A 9,867-nucleotide genomic window follows, 5' to 3' on the forward strand; every position below is an offset into this window, starting at 1 on the left:
CGATCCCACGGCTGCTGCTCAATTCTCGGTGGCTGAATCGCGCTCCTGGCTGAAGGGAACTCTAGTTGCTGATGTGAAGCGACGGTTTCTCCGGATCGATCCCACAGCGACGCACCAGGTGGGGCAGAGTGCAGCGGTCCAAGTGAAGGGCTTCCTTTACCAAACCCAAATCTGTCCCTTGTTGATGGTGCTGTTGCTGACGTGAAGATTGCAGTCTGCTGTCCAGGGTCAGGTCTCTCCCGACACCAATTCTCATCTGGCGGGTTTGGATCTGGTCACGCCGGATGCTGTGCGATCGTTGTGCGTCGCTCCGACGCATCGATTCTTGCTTCCAATCTAGCCAACGACGCTACCACATGCTCGAACGCCAGCGTCGGTGAATTCATCGCTAGGGACGACGCAGATTGCGCCTCTCCCCCGACAATTGCACCAGCGGCAGTCGCCGCAATTTGTTCCGTCTGATTTGCCGCTCGATTCGCCATGAAAGGTAAGTTCATCAATGAAAGCACCACTTGTTAAGGATGAATTCCTTAACTCGATTCAATTCCTCCGTGAAGTCACGAGAATCTTTGCCCGTCGATCAACCACGATAAGAATTACGTTTGCTTGGAGAAGAAGATAGAAAATTAGCGTAAAAATATCTTATTTCATTGATTGAATAATGAGAATGACAATAGTCCTATTTATAATACTCCTATGAATAACCTAACTTGGTGAACAAGATAATAACGATATGGGAATAGAGATATGCTAAATATTCCAGAAGATATACTCGTATCAGAGAATTAGAGAGGGAAAGAGAGATTAAGAATGGCGGACGCAGCAGTAGAATTCCTGCTAGAAAACCTAAAGCAACTTCTAGTCCACCACGCGAATCTGCTGAAAGACGCAAAGGATCAAGTAGAGAAGCTCGAGAACCATCTCCGCCTCTTCAAAGCTTTCCCCCAAGCACTGGAGGGACGACGACAAGCTGCGCGAGCTCATCCGCCGCATCCGCAACGCCGTCTACGAGGTCGAGGATATCATCGACGCCTACGTCACTCAGTCCGCCGAGAACAAGGCCAAGAGCTACTTTAGCAAAGCCTTCCAGGGCACCCCCAAAACCGTCAGCATCGCCAACAAGGTCGAAGCCGTGCTTCAGAAGATCGATGAAATCTACAAGGATAAGCAGAATATCATCGATTTCGCCAACATCACTGTTTAGGATGCCGCTGATCACGACGACGACGAGGTCAGTCAACGCTTTTTTATTTTCTCAATCCATCTTCAGATCTGTTTACTTGATCGTTAATTCGAATTATTAGTACATAAAAGCCCTTTTATTTTGCTAATCTCGCTCTAAATTAAATAATTAATACTCATCCAAAACCCAATGTCTCTTGTTAGTTATATGTTGCTTGGTTGTTAATTTGCTTTTTTAATTGATTTTTGTGAGTTTGTATGAAACAGGCCCCTCAAGTTAGGGAAACGAATGTGGTGGGTTTTGACGATGAGGCCAAAAAACTGAAAGAATATCTGTATGCGGAGTGCGCGGAGCTTGATGTGATCACTATTGTTGGAATGCCTGGGCTTGGCAAGACGACGTTGGCAGGGAAGATCTTCCGCGATCCAGAAATCCAGTACGAGTTCCCCACACGTATATGGGTGTATGTATCGCAAGAGTTCAAAAAGAAGGATATCTTTCTATCCATTCTCAAGGAGTTCACCGGACTCACTGATGACATCAAAACCAAATCCGACAAGAAGTTAGCCGACATGGTGCTCAGCTACCTGGACACCGGAAAGTTCCTCCTCGTCATGGATGATGTGTGGAGTTGTGAGGATTGGGACAAACTTCACATTGCCTTGCCAAAGGGAAATCCCAGGGGTAAAGTAATGATCACTAGTCGTCAGCAGGAACTTGGGTGGCATGTGAAGCGCCGTAGGGGCCCTCACATGCTGCGTTTCCTTACGCTGGAGGAGAGTATTTTGCTTCTGCAGTTGGAAGTCTTCCAAGAGCCCAAGTTCCCTCCGGAGCTGGAAGCTGAAGGAAGCCTCATCGCAGAACGATGCGATGGCCTTCCTCTTGCAATTGTAGTCATTGGAGGCATCCTTGTCATGAAATCTACTTGGCAGGATGTCTCTAAAAGCTTCGACACTTACCTCAAGGACGCGGGCAAACGCATGGAGAATATTATACTGTTAAGCTATGAGAAATTGCCTTACCACTTGAGAGAGTGCTTTCTCTACTTTGGAATGTTCCCTGAAGATTATGAAATCTCTGCTTGGAAATTGACTCGTCTATGGATCGCGGAGGGACTAATACAACAGAAGAATGTCAGTCTTGAAGAAACTGCAGAGAACTATCTGGAGGAGCTCATCAACAGGAACTTAGTCAGAGCAGTCAAGTTGAAATTCAATGGGAAAGTTAAGACATGTTGGATCCATGACATGCTTCGTGACTTCTGCTTAACCGAAGCTGGAAGCAACCGGGAAGGTTTCCTGCAAGAAATCAAGATGTCCAAGGCTGAAGGCTTCCAGCCTTCAGTTTCATCTGAAACTGAACTCAAGTTTCGTCGCCTCTGCATCCACTCCAATATCCTCGACTTTGTTTCTAGGAAGCCTTACGGCCCTAGTGTTCGTTCATTTGTTTGTTTCCCGAGGGATGAATCAATCATGCCTCTAGGGGACATCTCACACATCCCTGGAGGCTTCAAGCTTCTTCGAGTTCTAGACGTCGAGCCTATCAAGTTCACCAAACTCCCGAGCGACATGTACCACTTGCTTCACCTGAGGTACCTCGTCCTATCCGTGAGTCTAAAGTTCCTCCCACCAGCATTTACAAAGCTATGGAACATCCAAACTCTGGTCGTCCGGACGGATTCCCAAACACTCGAAATGAAAACGGACATTCTCAGCATGACGCAGCTACGCCATTTCAAAACCAACGCCTCGGCCACTCGGGGACCATCTCACCTGAGTCCTGCACTGCAGATGTCTTTGACAGGGCTATCTCTGCTCCTGTCTTTGTCAGTGATAGCCATGTCTTTGACAGGGCTATCACTGACAGGGCTATCTCACCCGAGTCCTGCGCAACTTGAAGCGTTTGGGCGTTCGTGGGAAGCTATCTCTGCTCCTGGACGACAATAGCGGCTCGTTGGAGAGCCTGGGAAACTTGAGCAACCTCGAGAAGCTGAAACTGCTAAACGACTCATTCCTTGCTCCACTGTCGGGGGTGTAGAATTGTATAATTGTGTGTTGTATATTGACAATGGAGTGATACATCATATATAGACCTAGGGAGTATTATACACGGTAAGATTTCCTCAATCAAATCTCCCTAATTTGTCGTCTAAATATCTCGTCTAATCTTCTCCTGATTTAAGGTAATCTTCTTCATTCTTTGCGAGATATTCTCTAATCTCCAACACCCCCCCTCAAGTTAAGTGACAGGATCCCCAAAACTTAACTTGCCCAAAACTTCGTGAAAGTTCTTTGCAGATACGGCCTTGGTCAAGATGTCTGCTAGTTGATCTTCAGACTTCACATATGGAATTTCTACAATATTCTCTTCAAGGTTCTCCTTTATGAAATGTCGATCAATCTCGACATGCTTCGTTCTATCATGTTGCACCGGGTTCTCAGAAATGCTAATTGCTGCCTTGTTGTCACAGAGTAGTTTGCAGGTCTTTTTTAGTCGAGGTTTAGCTCTTTCATTACTCTTCTGAGCCACAGGATTTCAGTGAGTCCACTCTTGATGCCTCTAAATTCAGCTTCTGCGCTTGACAAGGCCATTACCTTCTGCTTTTTGCTCCTCCAAGTGACCAAATTGCCGCCCACAAATGTGAAGTACCCTCCTATCGATCGCCTATCAACAGGGTTCCCTGCCCAGTCTGCATCAGTGTACCCGTGAATATCTAGATGTCCGTTTCTTCGGAATAGTACTCCATGTCCGATTGTTCCCTTCAGGTAGCGCACAATTCTAAGTGCTGCCTCCCAATGCTCCCCCTGTGGGTTATGCATAAACTGACTAAGCACTCCGACTGCATATGCAATATCTGGCCGAGTGTGGGATAGATAGATGAGCTTCCCTACCAGCCTTTGGTATCTGCCTCGATCGGTTGACGCTGCTCCTTTGATTATCTGAAGGCCATGGTTCTGCACTATTGGAGTGTCTGCTGGTCTACACTCTAGCATTCCCATTTCGGTCAAAAGGTCGAGAACATATTTCCGTTGACTGATGAAGATTCTTTTCCCAGACCTGAGCACTTCGATCCCAAGGAAATACTTGAGGTCTCCTAGATTCTTCATCTCAAATTCTGTAGCCAAATGCCCCTTGAGATCCTTCAGTTCTTCTGCATCATCCCCTGTAATGATCATATCGTCCACATAAATTATCAGGCAGGTGATCTTCTCTCCTCTCCGCTTGATGAACAGTGTGTGGTCGGAGTTACTCTGCTGATAGCCGTATCGTTTCATAACTTCTGTGAATCTCCCGAACCAGGCTCTCGAGGACTGCTTCAACCCATATAGGGTTTTCTTTGACTTGCACACCTTGCCTTGTCCAAATTCTTCTATGAAGCCCGGTGGGGCCTCCATGTAGATAGGATCCTTCAATTCTCCATGAAGGAATGCATTGGTGACGTCATACTGATGAAGTGGCCAGTCCTTGTTTGATGCAATGGATAGTAACACTCTTATAGTGTTCATTTTTGCGACCGGGGAGAAGGTCTCCGAGTAATCTACTCCTTGAGTCTGAGTATACCCCTTTGTGACTAATCGAGCTTTGTATCGCTCAATGCTTCCATCTGGTCTGCGCTTAATTGTGAAAACCCATCTACAGCCAACTGTATGTTTCCCATCAGGCAATGGACTGACCTCCCAAGTACCGTTTCGTTTCAGTGCTTTCATCTCGACGAGCATTGCCTCCCTCCAGTGTTTGACTCTGAAGGCTTCTTCAAAGGTTCTAGGAATCTCCTCTTCATAGAGCGCTGTATGGAATGCTTTTGCCATTTTAGATATGTTGGCTTCTGCAAAGTTAGCCACCGAGTATCTGCTTCTCCTCCCTATTCGTTCAGGGGAGTATCTCTTGGGTGGAATCCCTCTCGTACTCCTTGGAGAAAGCACGTACTGCCCTGTATTCTGGTCAATTGTAGTATCTTCTCCCACTTCTTCTTCTGTACTAGGTGAGTCAGGAACAATATGTGAAATATCATGATTCGGACTAGATATTACCTCGGATTCCGTTTCAGTTGGATCAGAGGAGCGCGGCGGAAGAGTTGTCGGGATCGTTTCTACGGACATGATCGACTCATGAACAGTGCCAGCTTGCTCTGTTGGATCCGAATCAAAGTTACTTGGCATATAATCAAAGTTACTTGGCATATACCACCGAAGGGAGTCATCTTCTTGGGTCTCCCCCTGTCTCACACTCTCCCCCTAAGTCCCAAGGTGGTAGAAGAATTCGGTTTCAAGGAAGTTGCAGTTCATGGTGGTTATTACCCGTTTGGTCTTGGGGTCGTAACATCTATAGCCCTTCTGGTTAATCCCATATCCCATAAAGACGCACTTAATTGCACACGGGGAGAACTTGTTCCTTTCATGCTTGGGAACATGTACATAAATGGAGCATCCAAAGGTTTTAGGTGGTAGGGATAAGGCTAAGGGAATTTTGGTTAAGGTGGAAAGGTGATCTATGGGTGTTTTTCGGTTTAGTGTTTTAGTGGGAAGGCGATTTAGGAGGTAAACGGAGGTGGCTACGGCTTCTGGCCAAAAAGATGGGGATACCTTTGAATCAAATAGGAGGGCTCTAGTCATTTCGAGGATGATTCGATTTTTCCGTTCTGCTACCCCATTTTGTTCTGGCGTGTGGGAACAGGACGTTTGATGTATCAACCCATGTTCGCCAAAATTTTTTGTCATGGAACTATTTAAAAATTCCCCCCATTATCAGATCGTAGGATTTTTACGGTCTTCTGGAATTGAGTTTGGATCATTTTATAAAAGAGCAAAAATTTATCATATACTTCAGATTTATGCTTCATGAAATAAACCCAAGTAGTTCTACTGCAATCATCCACGAATATCACAAAGTATTTAAAACCAGAACTAGTTCCTATAGGCGCTGGGCCCCACACATCAGAATGTATCAAGGAAAAAACCGTGTCAACACGAGTATCATTTGGTTTAAAAGAGTTTCGGTGGCTCTTGGCCAAAACACATGCTTCGCAAGAGAAGTTTCTAGGAACAAAAAGTTTAGGAAATAAAGATTTTAAATAACCCGGAGAGGTATGGCCCATCCGACGGTGCCAGAGCCAAGCATCTTGATTAGTGGATCCGTGAGCAAGCATCGCCGCACCATCTTGTCGAGCAATCTCATCCACAAAATAGAGCCCACGACGCTCAGTGCCACGTCCAATAATCTTCCCCGTCCGGATATCCTGTAACATACAGAAGTTTGGGTGCATCAGCAACGTACAATTTAAATCCTTAGTCACATGACTAATTGACATTAACTTCTGTGACAATTTAGGCACATAAAGGCAGTTGGGAATATGAACATTCGGAAAAATTTCTATAGTCCCCGCCCCTTCGACTGGTGTTATTCCTCCGTTTGCAGTTTTTATATGAGACTTAGGAGTATTATGAATCTCCAAAAAATCACGTCTGTCATATGACATAGTGTCGGTGGCCCCACAATCAAAAATCCATCCCGTGTCATCAATGATATCACAATTTTGGGCCTCAAATGCACATGATAAGTTTTCTAAGCATGCAAATGAATTCTTGCATAAAATGGGGTCTGTTTCGCAATTATCAGTGAGCTGGGGGTGGTTTTTTGTATAACTTTCGGGATGGGGGCATTTGTCATATTACTTGACATATGAGGGTTTAATAGCAATAAGGGTTTTATTAGGGTTAGGGTTCTCAATCCCCAACCCTTTACCTCCAATTTTGCCGCCTCCATCCAATCTGAGAGAGGCGATCATTGCCTCTGCCGTCTTCCCCCCACCGCCACTGTTCTCGCCGCGCCCGCCACCGCCGGTTGGGAGGCCGCCGGTCTCCGGCCTTTTCTCCTGGAATCCCGTCGCTTCTTGGCTTCCTTCTGTCGGGTTTCTTCCCCCGCTGTTGGTTCCGACGGCAATCTTGGCTTTTCCGGCCTTCTCTTCTTCCCACCACTCTGGATACCCCACCAATTGGAAGCACGTTTCCTTTGTGTGTTTGTGCATTCCGCAGTGTGAGCACCAGAGCCTGGATTTGTCCGGTTTGTTGCTTCCCCGGCAGTTGGCGGTGGAGCGTTGCATCGGTGACGGATGTCCTCTGTTTTGCGGCTGTGGTTGGCGGTACTCTTGAGCTCCAAATCCGAATCCGACCCCCGATGATGTCTCGCTTCCGACAGTGATGGAGGTTGAATCGGATGCCGGTGGCATGATCTTGAGTCGAGCCGCCTCCCGTTTCACCCACCCATATGCAACGTTGGCTGAGGGGTAGGGGTCCTCTTTGAGGATCTCGCGTCGGACTCAGTCGTACTTCTCGTTCAATCCGGTGAGAAATTTAAATAGCCTTAGTTCGGATTTGATGTCTCGGTATTGTGCTACTCCTTTGTCGCAGCAATTCACGGTTTTTTGAGGGCATCGATCGATGTCGATCCAAGCCCCGTGTAGCCTGCTCCAGTAGGCTTCTAATGTTGAATCTCCTTGCATAATTTTGCCTGCCTTGTCTCGCAGATCATATATGAGATATGAGTCCGCCGAACTTGCGAAAGTGACGGCGAGAGTATCCCACAGTGCCTTCGCCGTTTGGTGATGTGCGAAATCGGCGATGAGGTTGGTTTCCATATTGTCGATTATCCAAGAGAAGACTATTAGGTCTATCTCCTCCCAATCGGAATATCCCTTCTCCGTCGGCAGTGGCGGAGGTGGTGCTCCTGATATGTGGCGGTAGACTCCTCGGCCGCCTATGGACACTTTCATCAGTCGTGCCCATAATGGATAGTTCAAGCCATTCAACTTGAAGGCTATGGTAACACTTTTACTCGACCTGATCTTTTCGGCCACAGGTTCGATTTTTGGTTTCTCATCTGTCATTTCTTTGGCTTGATTGGTCTTCTCGCCGTTTCGGTCGAGAGAGGTATGTTTTTGGGCTATGATGATATTTTTCTGAGCCTAACCTGCTCGGATGCCATGTAGAATTGTATAATTGTGTGTTGTATATTGACAATGGAGTGATACATCATATATAGACCTAGGGAGTATTATACACGGTAAGATTTCCTCAATCAAATCTCCCTAATTTGTCGTCTAAATATCTCGTCTAATCTTCTCCTGATTTAAGGTAATCTTCTTCATTCTTTGCGAGATATTCTCTAATCTCCAACAGGGGGTGCAGCTGAGGGGACTCCCACTGGCTTACAAGTTCCCGCCAAAACTGAGGATCCTGACGTTGTCGGCGACAGCCTTGGAATGGCGGCACATGTCGATCATAGGGTCGCTTGATAAGCTGGAGGTGCTGAAGCTCAAGGATAAGGCGTTCCATGGCGAGATTTGGAAGGCGAACGACGGGGGGTTTCGGCAACTAGAGATCCTGCACATTGGCCGCACGGATTTGAAGATTTGGTTGGCTTCGCACCATCATTTTCCGAGGCTCAAACACCTTGAGCTCAAAAACTGCAAGGATCTTCAGCAGATTCCGGTTGAGCTCGCCGAGGTCCCCAGTTTCGTGAAGCTGGACGTGTTTCGGTCGGAACGAGCAGCGGCGTCGGCGAGGAAGATAGAAGCCAAGATAAAGGAGATCGACGGCAATGTTGCAAGGCAATTTAGGCTTTCCATTTTTCCTCCCGAGGCATGACCATTCCCTTCCTAGCAAAACAGGTATGTACACTTTTTAATCTGACTATTTGAGTTAATTATCAGTTAAATTTTTCTATACATTATCAATCTAATCTAATCTGTTATCTAAAGTAAATGCACCGATTGATAAGGTTGAAGGAGTCACAGTTTTTATTGATGGCTGATGATCTAACGCAGCCATTTGCATTTGCTGCCGAAGAGAGTAGAGAGAATGTGGCCTTTGTGTTTGTGTTGAATTTCACAGATATGTGAATATTTTTTTACTGAATAACGGTTTGCTTATTCCATCAGACCTTTGTTTGTAGATTTCTTTTCAAGATTTGCATTGTAATATCTATTACTTCAACAAATTTTATATGCATATTTCATCTTTTTATATATGAAGAATCAACCCACAAGGCTTCACCTTTTTATATTTATGTCTACATATCAACTTTTATAATTAAGGTAAGCTATTATATTTGTCGTAAGCAATGATAAAAGCAACGATAATTTAGTTATCATGAATTTACAAATTTTGATTTAGTTTTCAATTACAATTAATAGAATTTTATCAATAATTTATTAAGAGAAATCATATAAACAATTTTATTGAGATGTGTATGTATGTTATATGTAGTATGCTGACAATTGGGCTCGGGCTTATCATGTTTAAAACATGGGCCAATAAACGAGTGGCCTTGTTAAGATGAATAATGTGACGCAAAATGGGATTTTATAAGTTTTCATGAAACCTTCGATTTTGAAATCTGTGAATTTCAAATTTTTTATTGGTGGTAAAACTCGAGCTATGCAATCATATTCAAACAAAATTCATAAGTTTGACATTAATTAGTGTGGGTTTTTGATGGATCAACATCGAATCAGATCAAGCTGGAAGCTCAATCAAGCTCATTGAGCAACGTCGTTCAGTAGCCGTTGGATCGGCATTAGTTAGTGAACTTTTGATCTCGGCCGTTGATATCTAGTAGCCGTTAGATTCAAAAGTGTATAAAAGTAAAGTTTGTTGAGTTTAGTTTTAGCTCAGTTGTAACATTGA

General features: G+C 45.1%; 1 pseudogene; it reads left to right on the top strand.

Annotated features, from left to right (window-relative positions):
- Window positions 1–786: 786 nt before the first annotated feature.
- On the top strand, window positions 787–9,226 carry LOC121750382 (annotated as a pseudogene).
- Window positions 9,227–9,867: the final 641 nt, after the last annotated feature.

The sequence above is a fragment of the Salvia splendens genome, chromosome 10 (assembly GCF_004379255.2).
Source record: "Salvia splendens isolate huo1 chromosome 10, SspV2, whole genome shotgun sequence".
NCBI classification, from domain to species: domain Eukaryota; kingdom Viridiplantae; phylum Streptophyta; class Magnoliopsida; order Lamiales; family Lamiaceae; genus Salvia; species Salvia splendens.